Genomic DNA, 16,894 nt, shown 5'->3' with positions numbered 1-16,894 from the left:
TTGTTACGGTTCTGTTTTTTTGGGTCCTTGGGAACTTTGCTTAAAACCCCAACACTTTTGGGGGGGGCCAAACCCCAAAAAAAACCCGGGGGTAAACCCCCGGAATCCCAGGGGCTACCTGTGCAGACCATCTCTGGCAAAGCATCGTGGTCTGTTGATCATGTCGATCCAGGCAGACAGATACTAGATCCCCTTTTGAATGACACTAGAAGCTTAAACAAACGTTCAGGTCAATCATTTTGCCCTTATGTTGTGGTATCATTCTGTTCGAAGGCAGGATGGTACTCAGGGCTAGGTCATACTTGCCTGGGCCACATGATCCGAGAGCTCTTCCATGTCTCTTTTCATGTAGTCCAGGAGGTACGTCTCAAGTCGTTCATTCCAACATGGACAATGACAGAGTCATATTTGTAGAAAACACAACTCAAAGCAGTGAAAGCAAGGAGGCACAAACAAGTATACGTTAAGCAGGTTTCGTTTGTGGATTACACAAACTTCATCAGACAATATACAAATTACAATAGTCATCTTAAATACAAGTTTAAATTCACTATTAACCAATCAATTAAGTTTTAAAGAAACAAATAGGAATGCCCATATTTTAAAATCATACCATCACATAAATAGTTTTCAATAACCTAATACTTAAACAAAATAGAAATCTATTAAGTTAAAAATCAACCAACTACACAAAATAACATACACAAAAACTTTCATTGTAATAAAGTAAAGAATTAAAAATTATATGTAAAAAAGTGTATATAAAAAAACTATTTTAATAAATGTTCTAACGAACTAAACTCTTAAGCTTAAGCAGGCTGTTTATACTACACCCATCATTTAATCCTGGGTAGACATAGGCATTCAGTCGAATCTGCCATGTTAACTCAAGTTCTTCAAGTCTAAGTCCAATTGGTCCACCCCTTAATTTAGAATTAACTTGATCTATAACAATGAACTTAAAACTGTGGTCAGTATGTTGTTGTACATGTTTAGCTAGTGCGTTTTCGAGTTTCTGTTTTTTAATTGCATATACATGCTCATAGATTCGATTTCGCAACTTTCTTTCAGTCTTGCCCACATAAAAGGCGGGGCAAGACTGACATAAGGCAAGATAGACCACCATTATTGAGTTGCAGTTGTTTCTCAATCTTAAAGAGTATTGAAAATTATTAATCGAAAATCTATTAGATTCTAAAATAAAAGAACAAAAATTACAAGATTGGCATTTAAACATGCCAGGAGTCCTGACCAAACTGGCATGTTTGTTTTCACAAAATTCTTTTAAATTTCTACCTCTTCTGTAAGTCATTACTGGGTGGTCCCCTACACTCAAAAATACACTATTGTCGCTCTTCAAAATGTTCCAATTCTTCAATAATATTTTATAGCAATCATTGCTATTAAGATTGAACAATGTTATAAATGAAGTACTGGGCAAATTGGTGACAAAAGTAGTTGTTATAGATGTTTCAGTGGAAGAAGCCCTCGTGTTACTCAATATAGGAGTGTAAAAACATGACATTCGTTTAGTCGTCACCTCATCAATGAGTTCATTGATGAGAGATTCAGGATACTCATGACAAAGGAACAAATCCTTAATGAACTTACATTCATTAATAAAAACGTCATCGTTAGTAGTAATACGGGCTGCCAGTACAAGTTGACCTTTAATGATCGAACGTTTTTGAAATCTAGGATGACAGCTGGAAAAGTGTAACATAGAGTTACAGTAAGTGTTTTTCCTATAAATTGAAGCTGCCCACATATTAAGTGTAGTATCCTTTGTTAACAAAATGTCTAAGTAAGCAATAGATATTGTATCTAAAGTATGTGTAAATTTTAAAAATGAAGTGGTAGAATTAATAAATTCCAATAAGTGAAGGGCACAAGGTAGGTCACCATCTAACAAAATAAAAATGTCATCTAGAAAGCGTGTGTAAAATATAATACGGTTTTTGAATATACTATTGTGTAAAATGTAAGCATTTTCCCAGTGTGCCATAACTGTATTCGCTACACTGGCACCACAAGGTGAGCCCATGGCGACTCCAATTTTTTGTAGGTAAAAATTTCCTTCAAAAGTGAAATAATTATTGTCAAGAATTAACTCTAACAATTCGGTCACCATAGCTACATCCCTGGGAATGCATCCTTGTTGGTTTAAAGATTTGCCAATCCATTCTAAAGCTATGTTGTGGGGAATGCAAGTGTATAAGTCTTTCACATCTATTGTTAAAAAGTTGAGGTTAGGGTTAAAGTCTAAATCATTGATATTTCTTAAAAACGTCCAAGAGTCTTTGCAAATTTGCTTAAAGTTACCTAAGTATTTTTGTAAAATGGAGTCCACAACTTTGGCGCAAGCATAAGTAGGGGACCCTCTACTGTCTACTAATGGTCTCATAGGGGGATTCGTAAGATCTTTATGAATTTTAGGTAACCCAAACAAGCAAGGAAATCTAGGGTAAGAAGTAAACATGTAATCATACATGCTTTGTGTAATTCTCCCTTCAATGTACATATCTTCGATAGAATTTTTAATCGGGTTGTAAGCTTTGTTGGTTTCCGAAAGAGAACTCTCAAAGTAGGCAGGTGAATTCAATAAGATAGACATCCGGGTGGAGTATTCGCTGTTATCAAAAATAACAGCTCCACCTCCCTTATCAGGTTTGCAAACCCGGATGTCATTTACTTTCAAAAATTCGAAACACTCCTTCTCTTTCAGGTGTTCAACACTATTAAAGTTCCTAAACCCAGTAATATTGTGAATATCAAGTTTGCATATTTGTTCAAAAAGCTTCAGTAAAGGATGGAGTGGAGGGTTAAAGGTACTAGGTATCCTGAACTGATTAACTTCACTGAATAGAGAATTACACATAATTAAATTTAAATTTAACTTTCTGGTAAAGAGTTTTAAATCTTTGATAGTTTTGTCTATATCTATTCTTTGTGGTGGAACATAAGCCAGTTATTTTACATTAAGAGGGTTCGTGGTCTGCACTCTTGTGGAAGGAGAGGCTGGACTCTGCCCTTCTGAGCTGGGAATTTCTGGTTAAAGGCTTATAGTGCATGCATATCTGAACTGTTCCTTACTGAAGTTGGTGCGCCTTGTTTGCTGTGGCATAGACTGGATTCGGGCCTGCTGGATCTAGCTTTGTTTGTGTAACTTGAGCACTAATCCAGACATTCTCTAAAGTATTCAATGGTATTTATTACTGCTTGGTTGTAACTTGATTAAAGTGTAGCTATCATTCAAGTCTTTTGGATTAAGCACTTGGGCTTCAGAACAGTTGTTTTACATTAGGAAGGTTTGTGGCAAGCACTGTGGTGGCAGGACAGGTAGCTTTCATCCTTCTAAGTTGGGAACTGCTGATTGAGAGCCCAGTGTCCAAGTGTATTAGTTCTGGTTTAGGCACTTGGGCTTCAGGCCAGTTATTTTACATTAAGAAGGTTCGTGGTCTGCACTCTTGTGGGAGAAGAGGCTGGACTCTGCCCTTCTGAGCTGGGAATTTTCTGGTTAAAGGTTTATAGTGCCTGAATATTTGAACTGTATCTTACTGAAATTGGTTCACCTTGTTTGTTTAGCATAGACTAGATCCAGGCCTGCTGAATCTAGCTTTGTTTATATGCTTGTTGTTTGTTTGCCTGTTATTTCCCTGAAGCTAATTCCACCTAATACGCAACTTCTCAGCGCTTCTGTGGATCACTAATGATATCTGCATTGCTTACTGTACTTATTTCCTTGTTTCACTTGAAAGAAAGTTACTGTTTGTCGTTTTTGCATTTAGTTACTTGTAACACATTGCACTCAAGTTACCTGGCACTTGCTCACTAAAGCAATTATATAAGTCAGCACTAAAAATTAAAAGCACTACACCCTCACTCCCCACTGGCCCTTGTTTTCAATTAAGGATTTCAATATTATTCCAGCATGTCCAAAGGTCAGTTGTCAATCTCCTCTCCTGTCCAGCTGGTGAATCTGGGAATCTTGAGGCAATGTTATAACTGCCTCATGTACACAGACAACCCTCTCCTCCTCCCACATAACACAAATACTAGAGATGCAGCTATTTAGCCAAACTGGAGGCTGAGCTCTCTCAACTCAGGACTGGCAAGACCAGACAGGAGGAGAAGGCAACTACACACCACAAAACCAGCCTCACATAATGCTACCACTCCACTGAATCAAACACATAAACACACAAAGACATACTCGGAGGCTCTGAGTAAAATTTACCTAAACAGCAGAGGCCTCCAAAGCAGACACCCAAACAACTGCTACCTCAAGACACCCCACAAGCAACACATAAACCACAAAAGCAGTGTGCAAAGCAGTCACAGCCCTTAAGGCCAAATACAACACCAAACATACTTGTCATAGGTGACTCCATAGTCAGACACACTGACGTCCCACTCACCAGGCTGAACAAGGATAGGGTCACAGTAAGCTGCCTATCGGGCGCTAGAATCCGCCACATAACACAAGCACTGGTCACTCCATGGCAAGTACAAATATGACACAGTCATTGTCCATGCTGGTGTGAACGACCTGAGACGCATCTCCCTGGACTACATGAAAAGAGACATAGAGGAGCTCTCTGATTATGTAGCCCAGGCAGGTATGACCCTAACACTGAGCAGTATCCTTCCTTCACCAAGAATGATGCCACAATATAGAGACAAGATGATCAGCTTTAACAATTGGCTTAATGTCTGGTGTCATTCAAAGGGATCCAGTGTCTGTCTGCCTGATGACATGCTTGACAAGCCACGCTGCTTCAAGGGACGGCTTGCACCTGTCACCCTGGATTCCGATATTGGCTAAGGCTCTTGCCACCCCATAGTGCCTTTTTAGGCAAGGCTCAAATTCTAAACTTACCACCCTAGAAAACAAAATGGGAAGAAACTGAGGGTAATGCTGCTCAATGCCAGAAGTCTAAATCTCAAATGCACGCACTCGAGGCCCTTCTCAGTATGGAGAACATCGATGTCTGTGCTGTAACTGAAACCTGGTTCAAGGCTCCTGAGAGCACCCCGCACTATTAGGTTTTACCTCATATCATGCTCCGCCCCAAAACCCGGACCACACCACAAAAGGAGGGGTGTATCCATATTCATAAAGGATACTCACACCTCCAGGTTGGTGGCAACGCATTTAAGCTTCGAAACCATCCAGGTGCAACTAACCATAGGCAAAACTGCTCTACAAATTGTAGCATGCTACAGGCCACCCTCTCAAACTCAGGAACCCCACACAGCCTTCCTGAAGACACTGGAGGGTATAAATGTATCTCCAAACACCATCATATTGGGTGACTTCAACTACCGAATATAGACTGGGAACATTACTCAAGCCCTAACTTTCTAGCCCAACGGTTCCTGGAGTTCATAAATTAATGCCATGGAACAGCTAGTCACTGTTCCCACGAGAGGAGAAAATATACTAGATCTCATTGTCACAAACATGGGGACAAAATGCTCCACACCGAAGTATATCCCTCATTGGTGAGATCTGATCATAAACTAATCTCACTGGAAATCCACATCCCGCCCCACCCCAAGCAAAACAGACCATAGTGAAGAACTTCTAAAGCAAACTTCACACTACTAAGACTGGTGTGGTATCCTTCAAGGCCCCTGAGCCAGAGGAAACCACAACCCAAGCTGCGGAAGCCCTTACAAATGCCTTCTATGAACACCTCCAGGACTGCATGGATCAGGCAATCCCAAATAAAACCAAGACTCTTTCCACAAAGGACAAACGTCCAGTCTGGTGGACCCCAGCCATTAACAAACTTTACAATAAGAGGAGAAAGCTATTACATGATAGAACAAAATCCATAAAAGGAAGTCACCCTGATCATTATTAGTAAAAAATACGAGCACTCATAAAATCAACTAAGGCCAATTTTGAGAGAAAAATTGCCATGGATTCAAAGGACAATCATAAGGCCTTTTTCAGCTATGTTAGCAACCTGGGTGGAAACTCCCAGATATGCTCAGAATTAGTCCAAAATGATACAAAAATCACTGAACCCACAGACATTGCCAACATACTGGCAGACAGGTTCAGTGCAAACTTCACCCCCCCCCCCTAAAGGAGAGGTAACTATCCGGGGCGAGGGTAGCCTCCCGGACATCTCAGATGCGCAGGTGAAAGCTGCCTCTCTAAAGCTAAAACACAGCATCAATGGGACCGGATGGTGTCCCCAGCTGTGTGCTACACGAGCTAAATGAGGAATTAAACCCACACATAAGGAAGCTGTTTAATCTCAGCCTTACCACAGGATACGTGCCCAAGGTGTGGCGTATGGCAACTGTGGTCCCACTCCACAAAGGCGTTGCCTCTACGGACCCTGGTAATTACCGCCCATGCTTAACAAGTCTAGTCTGCAAAGCTATGGAGAGGATCATAATGGAGCTCATAAACAAACAATAAAGGGACTTGCAGACATTGGACCCGACCCAGTTTGGCTTTGTCAAGGGAAGATCATGCCTTTTGAACTTGGTTGACTTCTTCAAACAGTCACCAAGGCAATTGATGAGAGAAAGGCATTCAATACAGATTACCTTGACCTTGCAAAGGCCACACAATACCCCACTCGGTATTGTAGAAAACTTACCAGCTTAAATGTAAACCCATATGTCACAAGATGGGTTGCAAACTGGCTTAAGGACAGAACCCACAGGGTTAGAGTTGCTGGCGCTGTGTCAGACTCCAAGCCGGTCACAAGTGGTGTCCCACAGGGCTCGGTCCTTGGCTCCCTATTGTTTGGCATCTACTTCTCAGAAGTACAGGCCAACATGGGAGGACTTTGGCTGACAAAGTTTGCAGACGACTGCAAACTGGGCCATAGTGGAAAGTGCATCGGACACGGATATCCTTCAGAAGGGACTCACGGAAACAGATAGCTGGTGCCAGAGCCATGGCCTGAAGTTAAACGCCAAAAATGTATAGTCATACCCTTCGGGAAAACAAGGTAATCCCAAGCTACCATATAGGTGGCAATCCACTAAGCACAGAAGAGGTTATCAGGACCTGGGGACCCAGGTTGACAGTGGCCTTTCTTTGACACTCACATTGCTAAAGTGGTTAGAAAGACCTTCTACATTGCCCACCTGATCATGAAGGGATTCACATCCAGATCTAGTGAGGTCATTGTTCTCTGTACTCTTCACTTATCAGACCAATGATCGAGTACAATGCCCCATTCGGGATGTATCTCACCCGACATCTGCAGCAATTGGAGAGACCCCAAAAGTTCCTCACCAAAAGGATAAAGGACTCCAAAATCTGTCATATGCTGCCAGATTGAAGAAACTCCAGCTCTATTCAGTCGCATACCGCCTGCTCAGAGGTGACATGTGCCTGACATACAAGGCCATGTCCAACCCGGAATTAATGGACATGCTCCACCTCAAAAATCCAAATCCACCAAAACCACTAGAGCAAGCGACTTAAACCTTAGCACGGATATAAATAGGACGTGCTGGAGGGATAGATTTATCACTCAGAGACTCCCTATGCTGTGGAATAAAATCCCGGTCCATGTGAGGCAGAGCACCTCGCTGACTCTGTTCAAGAGAAATCTAGACCTGTGGATGGGAGATCGTAGGTTTACCCCAGGAATCATCTCTGTGTCACTGCTGGACAGAGGCACAACAAACTAATGGGCACAGTATTTTTTCATATAAGGGGTGGTGTAAGCCACAATAATTTGGGCTAGGCTTATAAATGCCTTAGGGCAGATAGCCTAGTATAAACCTATGAACCTATGAACCTATAAGTAAACCCTTTAGATAGTAATTCAATAAAATCAGATGGAATACACAAATGAGAGAAATTATACACTGTAAAATCACCTTTGACATTGTGTAATAACTTTGGTTTGTCAAAATTATCAAACAAGCTTTCATGGCAAGATAAAGGAGTCATATTTGTACTTGTTGCGGAGTGACTTGAGTGCATGAGTTATGCGGTGGATCCTGGTACCCGACAGTCAGCTCACTGTAATGTTCTCCTTGTTCAGCCTGGTGTGTAGGACATCAGTGTGCCTGACTATAGAGTCACCTATGACTAAAGTGTTAGGTACGGTGTATTGCCTTAGGGGCTGTTGCTGGGTGGCACACTGGTGTTGTGAGCTATGTGACATTTTGGTTGTGACTGGTGTTTGTTTGTGTTTCAGCTTCGAAGGTCCTTGTTACTTGGGCAGGTTACAGTTAAGGGCCTCTGCATATCTGGATTTAGTGTTGCTATGTGTGGGTGTTGGTGGTGTGAGTTTAGAAGGGCTATGTGTTGCTTGAAGTGTAGTACGGGTGTTAACCTTCTCCTCTTGACTGTCTAGCACAGTCTTGGGTGGAGAGAGCTTTGCTTCCAGTTTGGCTGTGTTGGATGGTAGGAGGAGAGGGTTGTCTGTGTACATGAGGCAATTGCTGCATTGCCCCAGTATGCCCAGATTCACCAGGTGGACAGGAGAAATCAACAGAAGCTGACCCTTGGACATGCCTGGTTTGGTGCTTTTTTTGAAAAGTACAGGAGCTGTTTTCCCTTACCTTAGCAAGGTACTTTGCAATTATAGGCTGTTTAATGCCTATGCTTAATTTCTCCTTATTAATGAGGAGAGTTGAGTATTAGTTTAAGGCTTCCTAATGCTTTCAAGCAGGTATTAGAGCAAGTGCTAGTCACAGGGATGCTTAAAGGTATGATGAAAAAAAATGATTTATCCTAAACACTGCAATGTGCACTAGAGAATTTAGATGTGAAAGTAGGTAACTTAGTTTTACCTGTCTAAAAAGTTAAGTTTTAGTGGAGAGTCACTATTTTTAAAACAACAAGATAGATTGAAAGGGGGTGATCACTTTAGTATTCCGGTACTATGGAATACAGCAGAATGGCTAATAAATTTAAATAGTTGAAGGGGAGTGATTTCACAAAATGATAATTTTGTGCTTACTCACACAAGCCAGTGAAAGCAAAGAGGAAATGAGATATATGGTCAAATTAACATAAAAGGCAGGCTGCTAGAAAGACAGTGGTATCTAAGAACATGACAGTGGCAGGGTGGTGGGGGGAGCGAGGAAAAATTTCTGCCTGACTCACAAGAGACAGAGCTGTGGTGTCTTTTGAAGTTTTAATGTGCAGTTAAAAGCAGAACACAAGCAAAACACAAGGTAAAGAAAACAAATCACAGCACTCAAAATATAAAAAGGCAATAAATGAATACAAAATACAACAAATAAAAAGCAAATCAACCTTTCACTTACAGCAAAGTGCAGCTGAGTCTGGGTGAGCATTTCCAATAAAGCGCAAAAACCTTGCAAATGCGGGTTTTATAGCAGGGAACCAAAAGCGACAGAAATTAGCCCAAAATGGCCAATAAACTACTAATTTATGGGCTGAAACCACTCCTCCAGGGACACATAGGCTGCTCAAAGCTCCCTCTCTCACAGTGAACAGAGAAACTTCCTTCTATCCAAGTACGGTAAAGGCAAACACAGAAACTTGTAACACAGCCCTGAATTCAGCACTAACCTGAAAACTGGACTATACTAGCTTAGAAAGGTGGGAAAACAAGTATAAATATATATATATATTTTTCAGAAAATAAAGCAGATACAATAAAAAAAACACTTTAAATGCACATAAATGGCTATCACACTTGAGTGTGTAGCCTACAACTGTTAAACAGGTAATTTAAACACATAAATGACCTTGTTAAAGTGCAGGCAGTAAAATAAGTACAATATGTAGCTGGAATAAGCTTTTTAAATCACAGAAACTCTAGAAAATCAGTGTTTTAGCCAGAATTAGCTAACCGCAGCAAGAAAATGCAGAAAAATGATACTTAATCACTGTAAAGTCTCTCTCTTTTGTCTCTCTGCTGCTGTAGAACTCTGCAGGGGCACCAGACAGGAGCTTGCTGAGCTGTATAGGTTCATAGGTTCATAGGTTAGTACTAGGCTATCGGCCCTAGGGCCTATACAAGCCTATCCATAACAATTCCCTGGCTATTTGTTCTACACTATTTACTTGCCTGGACCACTGTTTAGCAGGGCGACTGACATGATCCCCGGGGTGAATTTCCTTTCTCCCATCCAATCATCAAGGTTCCTTTTGAAGAGGGCCAAAGAGGCCCTCTGCTTGACATGTATGGGCAGTCTATTCCAGAGACTGGGGAGTCTCTGGGTCAGGCTCCTATCCCTCCAGCATATTTTGTTTATTGTGATGACAAGGTTTAGATCTCTGGGGGATGTGGCTCTGAGAGGATTGGGATTTCTTTAAGTGTAGCAATTCCAACAGCTCTGGGTTTGACATGGCCTTGTATGTTAAGCAGAGATTGCCTCAGAGTAGACGAAATGCGAGAGTGTATAGATGGAGTTTTTTAAGGTGGTCTGCATAGGGCATCTGCTTTAAGCCTGTGATTCTTTTGGGGAGATATTTCTGTGGCCTTTCCAGTTGTTGCAGATGTCTTGAGAGGTACATACCAAATGGGGCATTGTGTTCTATAATGGGTCTAATGAGGGATGAGTACAGTGGGACAATGACCTCCTTTTTTTCTGGATGAAAAGCCCTTAGTGATGAGGTGTGCTACATAGAAGGATTTCCTGACTGTTGTGGCGATGTGGTTATTGATGGTGAGACCACTGTCACCCGTGTCCCTAAGTCTCTTATCACACTTTTGGTGTTTAGTGTACTGCCACCTATGTGGTAATTCATGGGTACATGTTTTTTTCCCAAAGGGGATAACTATGTATTTCTTGGCATTAACCTTGAGCCCATGGCTCTGGCACCAAGCATCTATTTCTGTAAGGCTGTTTTGTAGAGTATCCACATCATTTGGGAATTCAATAATGGCTCCCAGTTTGCAGTCATCTGAGAACTTTGTTAGCCAGAGTCCATTAGTGTTGGCCTGTACTTCAGATAAGTAGATGCCAAACAAGAGAGGTCCCAGGACTGAACCCTGAGGTACTCTACTTGTCACTTGTCAGGAGCTGGATTTGGAGTCAGCTGTTTTTACAGTGTGGGTTCTGTCAGTAAGCCAGTTGGCAACCCATAGAGTGACATAGGGATTAATGCCCAGCTTAGTAAGTTTATCTATGATTCCAGAGTGGGTGATGGTGTCAAAGGCCTTGGCGAGGTCCAGATAGGCTGTGTGAACTGCCTTACCCTCGTCCACGTCCTGGAGACTGATTCAAAGACATCAATCAGGTTCAGGAGACAAGATCGGCTCTTCACAAACCCAAACTGGGTGGGGTCCAGTGTTTTAATGTTGCCAATGTCTTTGTTTATAAGTTCCATGATAATACGTTCCATGGCCTTGCAGATCAGGCTTGTCAAACTGATGGGATGGTAGTTCCCAGGATCCAAGGTAGATCCCCCCTTGTGGAGTGGGATAATTGTAGCTGTGCGACACTCATTGGGCATGAAGCCTGAGGTAATGGTATGATTAAACATGACACTTAGGTGAGGTGCCAGTTTGTTCTGTAGTTCATGTAGTATACAGCCCAGGATGTCATCTGGTCTCACGGGTGCTGTATTCTTAGCTTTGGTGAGTGTATTTTTTTACCTGTGTGGCCATTATTACTGGAATTTGGAAATCTTCTGGTATTGAGATGGACCATTTAGGGGGTGAGAGGAGGGTGATGTTGACACTGAATCGATCTGCCAGGATTTTGGCAATATCCTTGGGATCAGTATATTTAATGTCATTCTGTTGTAGCTCAGAGCAGATCTGAGCATTGCCATTTAGATTCTTGACATAGTTATAGAATGCCTTGTGGTTGTCTTTGGAATCTTTGGCAATTTTATTTTCGTAACTAGCTTTGGAGGATTTTATGAGGAATCTCAGCTTCTTACTGAGGCTGGTAAGGTAGTTTTTTTGCATCCTGGGATTTTCCTCTTTTCTGCAACAGTTTCTTCCTTTTGTTGTAAAGTTTGTTTATGGCAGGGGATCACCAGATTGGCTTCCTTTTTTTTGGAGGAGAGCATCTTGGTTCTATTTGGGATGGTACAATTCATGCATGAGTGGATCTGCTCATGCATTGCCTTAGTGTAGGACTCAGCAGTTGAACTTTCAGTTCCCATTTGCATGGGTGTCATGAAGTTTGTAACTTCTGACTTGAGTAGCATGAAGTTGGCTTTGGAGAAGTTTTTTATGGAGGTTTCCTTACTGCGGGGTGGGGGTGGCATGTGGATGTTAAGGGTGATTAGCTTATGGTCAGACCTGACCAATGAGGGTGTGACCATAGTGTGGAGCATCGATTTCCCATGTTGGTAATGACTGGGTCTAGGATATTGGAGCCCTTGGTGGGACTATGGATTAGTTGATCCAGGGCTTGGAATTGATAAAGTCCAAGAACCATTGGGCAAAGGTGTTGGTACATGAGTAGTTTCCCCAGTTAATGGCAGGGTAGTTGAAGTCACCCAGTATTATGGTATTTGATTGTATATTAATATTTTCCAGTATGTTTAGAAAGGTGTAGTGTGAATCTTGGGGCATGGTGGGGGATCTGTAGCAAGCTACAATTTGGATTGGAGTCTTACCTAGTGTTAGTTGCACCTGGAGAATTTCAGATGCATTGTGTTGGGCAACTAATCTGGTGGTGTGAATATCCTTGGTGAATATGAACACTCCTCCACTTTAGTGTTTAGATCCTGGTTTGGTGGCCAAAAAGTGTGGTAAGAGTTGTAGCCTGGTATTGCAGGAGTGCTCTCTGGATCCTTGGACCGGGTCTCAGTTACTGCACAGATATCGATGTTCTCCATTTTTAGGAGTGCCTCGAGAGAGTGCATTTTGAGGTTTAGACTTCTAGCACTGAGTAGCATTACCTTCAGATTTTGCATGCTTGTACCTGTTACAGTGGTGGTTTTGTCCTTTGAACTTTGCCTAAAAAAGCACTATATGGGTGGCAAGAGCCTTAGCCAGTAACCTGAATCCCAGCGGGTACCAGTGCAGACCATCTCTGGCAAAGCATCTTGGTCTGTTGATCATGTCGTCCCAGGCAGACAGATACTGGATCCCCTTTGAATGACACTAGAAGCTTAGACAATTGCTGAAGTCAATCATTTTGCCCTTATATTGTGGTATCATTCTGGGTGAAGGCATGATGCTACTCAGGGCTAGGGTCATACCTGCCTGGGCCACATGATCCAAGAGCTCTTTCATATCTCCTTTCATGTACTCCAGGGAGGTACATCTCAAGTCATTCACTCCAACATGGACAATGACAGAGTCATATTTGTACTTGTTGTGGAGTAACTTGAGTGCATGAGTTATGTGGCGGATCCTGGCACCTGACAGGCAGCTCACTGTAATTTTCTCCTTGTTCAGCCTTGTGTGTGGGACATCAGTGTGCCTGACTATAGAGTCACCTATGACTAAAGTGTTAGGTATGGTGTCTTGCCTTAGGGGCATTGCTGGGTGGCACACTTGTGTTGTGAGCTATGTGACACTTTGGTTGTGATTGGTGTTTGTTTGTGTTTCAGCTTCCAAGGTCCTTGTTGCTTGGGCAGGTTACAGTTAAGGGCCTCTGCATATGTGGATTTAGTGTTGTTATGTGTGGGTGTTGGTGGTGTGAGTTTAGAAGGGCTATGTGTTGCTTGAAGTTTAGTGTGGGTGTTAACCTTCTCCTCTTGACTGTATAGCACAATCTTCGGTGGAGAGAGCTTTGCTTCCAGTTTCGCTGTGTAAGTGCATCTCTCACAGGTTGTAGTATTAGGTGGTAGGAGGACAGGGTTGTCTGTGTTCATGAGGCAATTGCTGCATTGCCCCAGTATGCCCAGATTCACCAGGTGGACAGGAGAAATAACAGAAGCTGACCCTTGGACATGCCTGGTTTGGTGCTTTTTTTGAAAAGTACAGGAGCTGTTTTCACTTACCTTAGCAAGGTACTATGCAATTATAAGCTGTTTAATGCCTATGCTTAATTTCTCCTTATTAATAAGGAGAGTTGAGTGCTTACATTAGTTTAAGGCTTCCTAGTGCTTTCCAGCAGGTATTAGAGCAAGTGCTAGACACAGGGATGTTTAAAGGTAAGATGAAAAAAATGATTTATCCTAAACACTGCAGTGTGCACTAGAGAATTTAGATGTGAAAGTAGGTAACTTAGTTTTACCTGTCTAAAAAGTTAAGTTTTAGTGGAGAGTCACTATGTTTAAACCAACAAGATAGATTGAAAGGGGGTGATCACTTTTGTATTCCGGTACTGTGGAATACAGTAGAATGGCTAATAAATTTAAATAGTTGAAGGGGAGTTATTTCACAAAATGATAATTTTGTGCTTACACAAGCCAGTGAAAGCAAAGAGGAAATGAGATATATGGTCAAATTAACATGAGACATGCAGCTAGAAAGACAGTGGTATTTAAGAACACAACAGTGACAGGGTGGGGGGGGTGAGGAAAAATTTCTGCCTGACTCACAAGAGACAGAGCTGTGGTGTCTTTTGAAGTTTTAATGTGCAGTTAAAAACAGAGCACAAGCAAAACGCAAGGTAAAGAAAACAAATCACAGCACTCAAAATATAAAAAGGCAATAAACTAATACAAAATACAACAAATAAAAATCAAATCAACCTTTCACTCACAGCAAAGTGTAGCAGAGTCTGGGTGAGCCTTTCCAATAAAGCGCAAAAACCTCGCAAATATGGGTTGTATAGCAGGGAAATGAAAGGAATAGAAATTAGCCCAAAATGGCCAATAAACTACTAATTTCTGGGCTGAAACCACTCCTCCAGGGACAGATAGGCTGGTCAAAGCTCCCTCTCTCACAGTGAACAGAGAAACTTCCTTCTATCCAAGTATGGTAAGGGCAAACACAGAAACTTGTAACACAGCCCTAAATTCAGCACTAACCTTAAAACTGGACTATACTAGCTTAGAATGGTGGGAAAACAAGTATATATATATATATATTTTTTTTTTTTTTACAATCAAAAAACACTTTAAATGCACATAAATGGCTATCACACTTCAGTGTGTAGCCTACAATAGTTAAACAGGTAATTAAAACACAAAAATGACTTTGTTAAAGTGCAGCCAGTAAAATAAGTACAATATGTAGCTGAAACAAGCTTTTTAAATCACAGAAACTCTAGAAAATCATTGTTTTAGGTGGAATTAGCTAAACGCAGGAAGAATATGCAATAAAATGATACTTAATCACTCCAAAGTCTCTCTTTTATTTCTCTGCTGCTGTAGAACTTTGCAGGGCACCAGACAGGAGCTTGCTGAGCTGTATAGGTTCATAGGTTCATAGGTTGGTACTAGGCTATCAGCCCTAGGGCCTATACAAGTCTAGCCATAACAATTCCCTGGCTATTTCTTCTACTCTGTTTATTTCCCTGGACCCCTGTCTAGCAGGGTGACTGACATGATCCCCAGGGTGAATTTCCTTTCTCCCATCCAATCATCAAGGTTCCTTTTGAAGAGGGCCAAAGAGGACCTCTGCTTGACATGTTTGGGCAGTCTATTCCTGAGTCTGGGGAATCTTTCGGTCAGGAACCTATCCCTCCAGCATGTTTTGTTTATTGTGATGACAAGGTTTAGATCCCTGGAGCGTGTGGCTCTGAGCATTGGGATTTCTTTAAGTGTAACAATTCCAACAGCTCCGAGTTTGACATGGTCTTGTATGTTAAGCAGAGATCGCCTCTGGCAAAGCATTGTGGTCTGTCGATCATGTCGTCCCAGGCAGACAGATACTAGATCCCCTTTGAGTGACACTAGAAGCTTAGACAATTGTTGAAGTCAATCATTTTGTCCTTATATTGTGGTATCATTCTGGGCAAAGGCAGGATGCTACTCAGGGCTAGGGTCATACCTGCCTGGGCCACATGATCCGAGAGCTCTTCCATGTCTCTTTTCATGTAGTTGAGGGAGGTACATATCAAGTAATTCACTCCAACATGGACAATGACAGAGTCATATTTGTACTTGTTGTGGAGTGACTTCAGTACATGAGCTATGTGGCGGATCCTGCCACCTGACAGGCAGCTCACTGTAATTTTTTCCTTGTTCAGCCTGGTGAGTGGGACATCAGTGTGCCTAACTATGGAGTCATCTATGACTAAAGTGTTAGGTACGGTGTCTTGCCTTAGGGGCTGTTGCTGGGTGGCACACTGGTGTTGTGAGCTATGTGACACTTTGGTTGTGATTGGTGTTTGTTTGTGTTTCAACTTCGAAGGTCCTTGTTGTTTGGGCAGGTTACAGTCAAGGGCCTCTGCATATGTGGATTTAGTATTGCTATGTGTGCGTGTTGGTGGTGTGAGTTTAGAAGGGCTATGTGTTGCTTGAAGTGTAGTGCGGGTATTAACCTTTCCTCTTTACTGCCTAGCACAATCTTGGGTGGAGAGAGCTTTGCTTCCAGTTTGGCTATGTAAGTGCATCTCACAGGTTGTAGTGTTGGGTGGTAGGAGAGGGATGTCTGTGTACATGAGGCAATTGCTGCATTGCCCCAGTATGCCCAGATTAACCAGGTGGACAGGTGAAATCAACAGAAACTGACCCTTGACATGCCTGGTTTGGTGCTTTTTTGAAAAGTACAGGAGCTGTTTTCCTTACCTTAGCAAGGTACTTTGTAATTATAGGCTGTTTAATGCCTATGATTAATTTATCCTTATTAATAAGGAGAGTTGAGTGTTTGTATTAGTTTAAGGCTTCCTAGAGCTTTCCAGCAGGTATTAGAGTAAGTGCTAGTCACAGGATGCTTAAAGGTAAGATGAAAAAATGGTTTATCCTAAACACTGCAGTGTGCACTAGAGAAGTTAGATGTGAAAGTAGGTAACTTAGTTTTACCTGTCTAAAAAGTTAAGTTTTAGTGGAGAGTCACTATTTTTAAAAGAACAAGATAGATTGAAAGGGGGTGATCACTTTTGTATTCGGTACTTTTTTGTTTTG

The sequence above is a fragment of the Protopterus annectens genome, chromosome 1.part0, assembly GCF_019279795.1.
Source record: "Protopterus annectens isolate FY-2018-M chromosome 1.part0, PAN1.0, whole genome shotgun sequence".
In the NCBI taxonomy this organism is placed as follows: Eukaryota; Metazoa; Chordata; order Ceratodontiformes; family Protopteridae; genus Protopterus; species Protopterus annectens.
The sequence above is the reverse complement of the archived record's forward strand: the minus strand, read 5'-3'. Positions refer to the sequence as shown.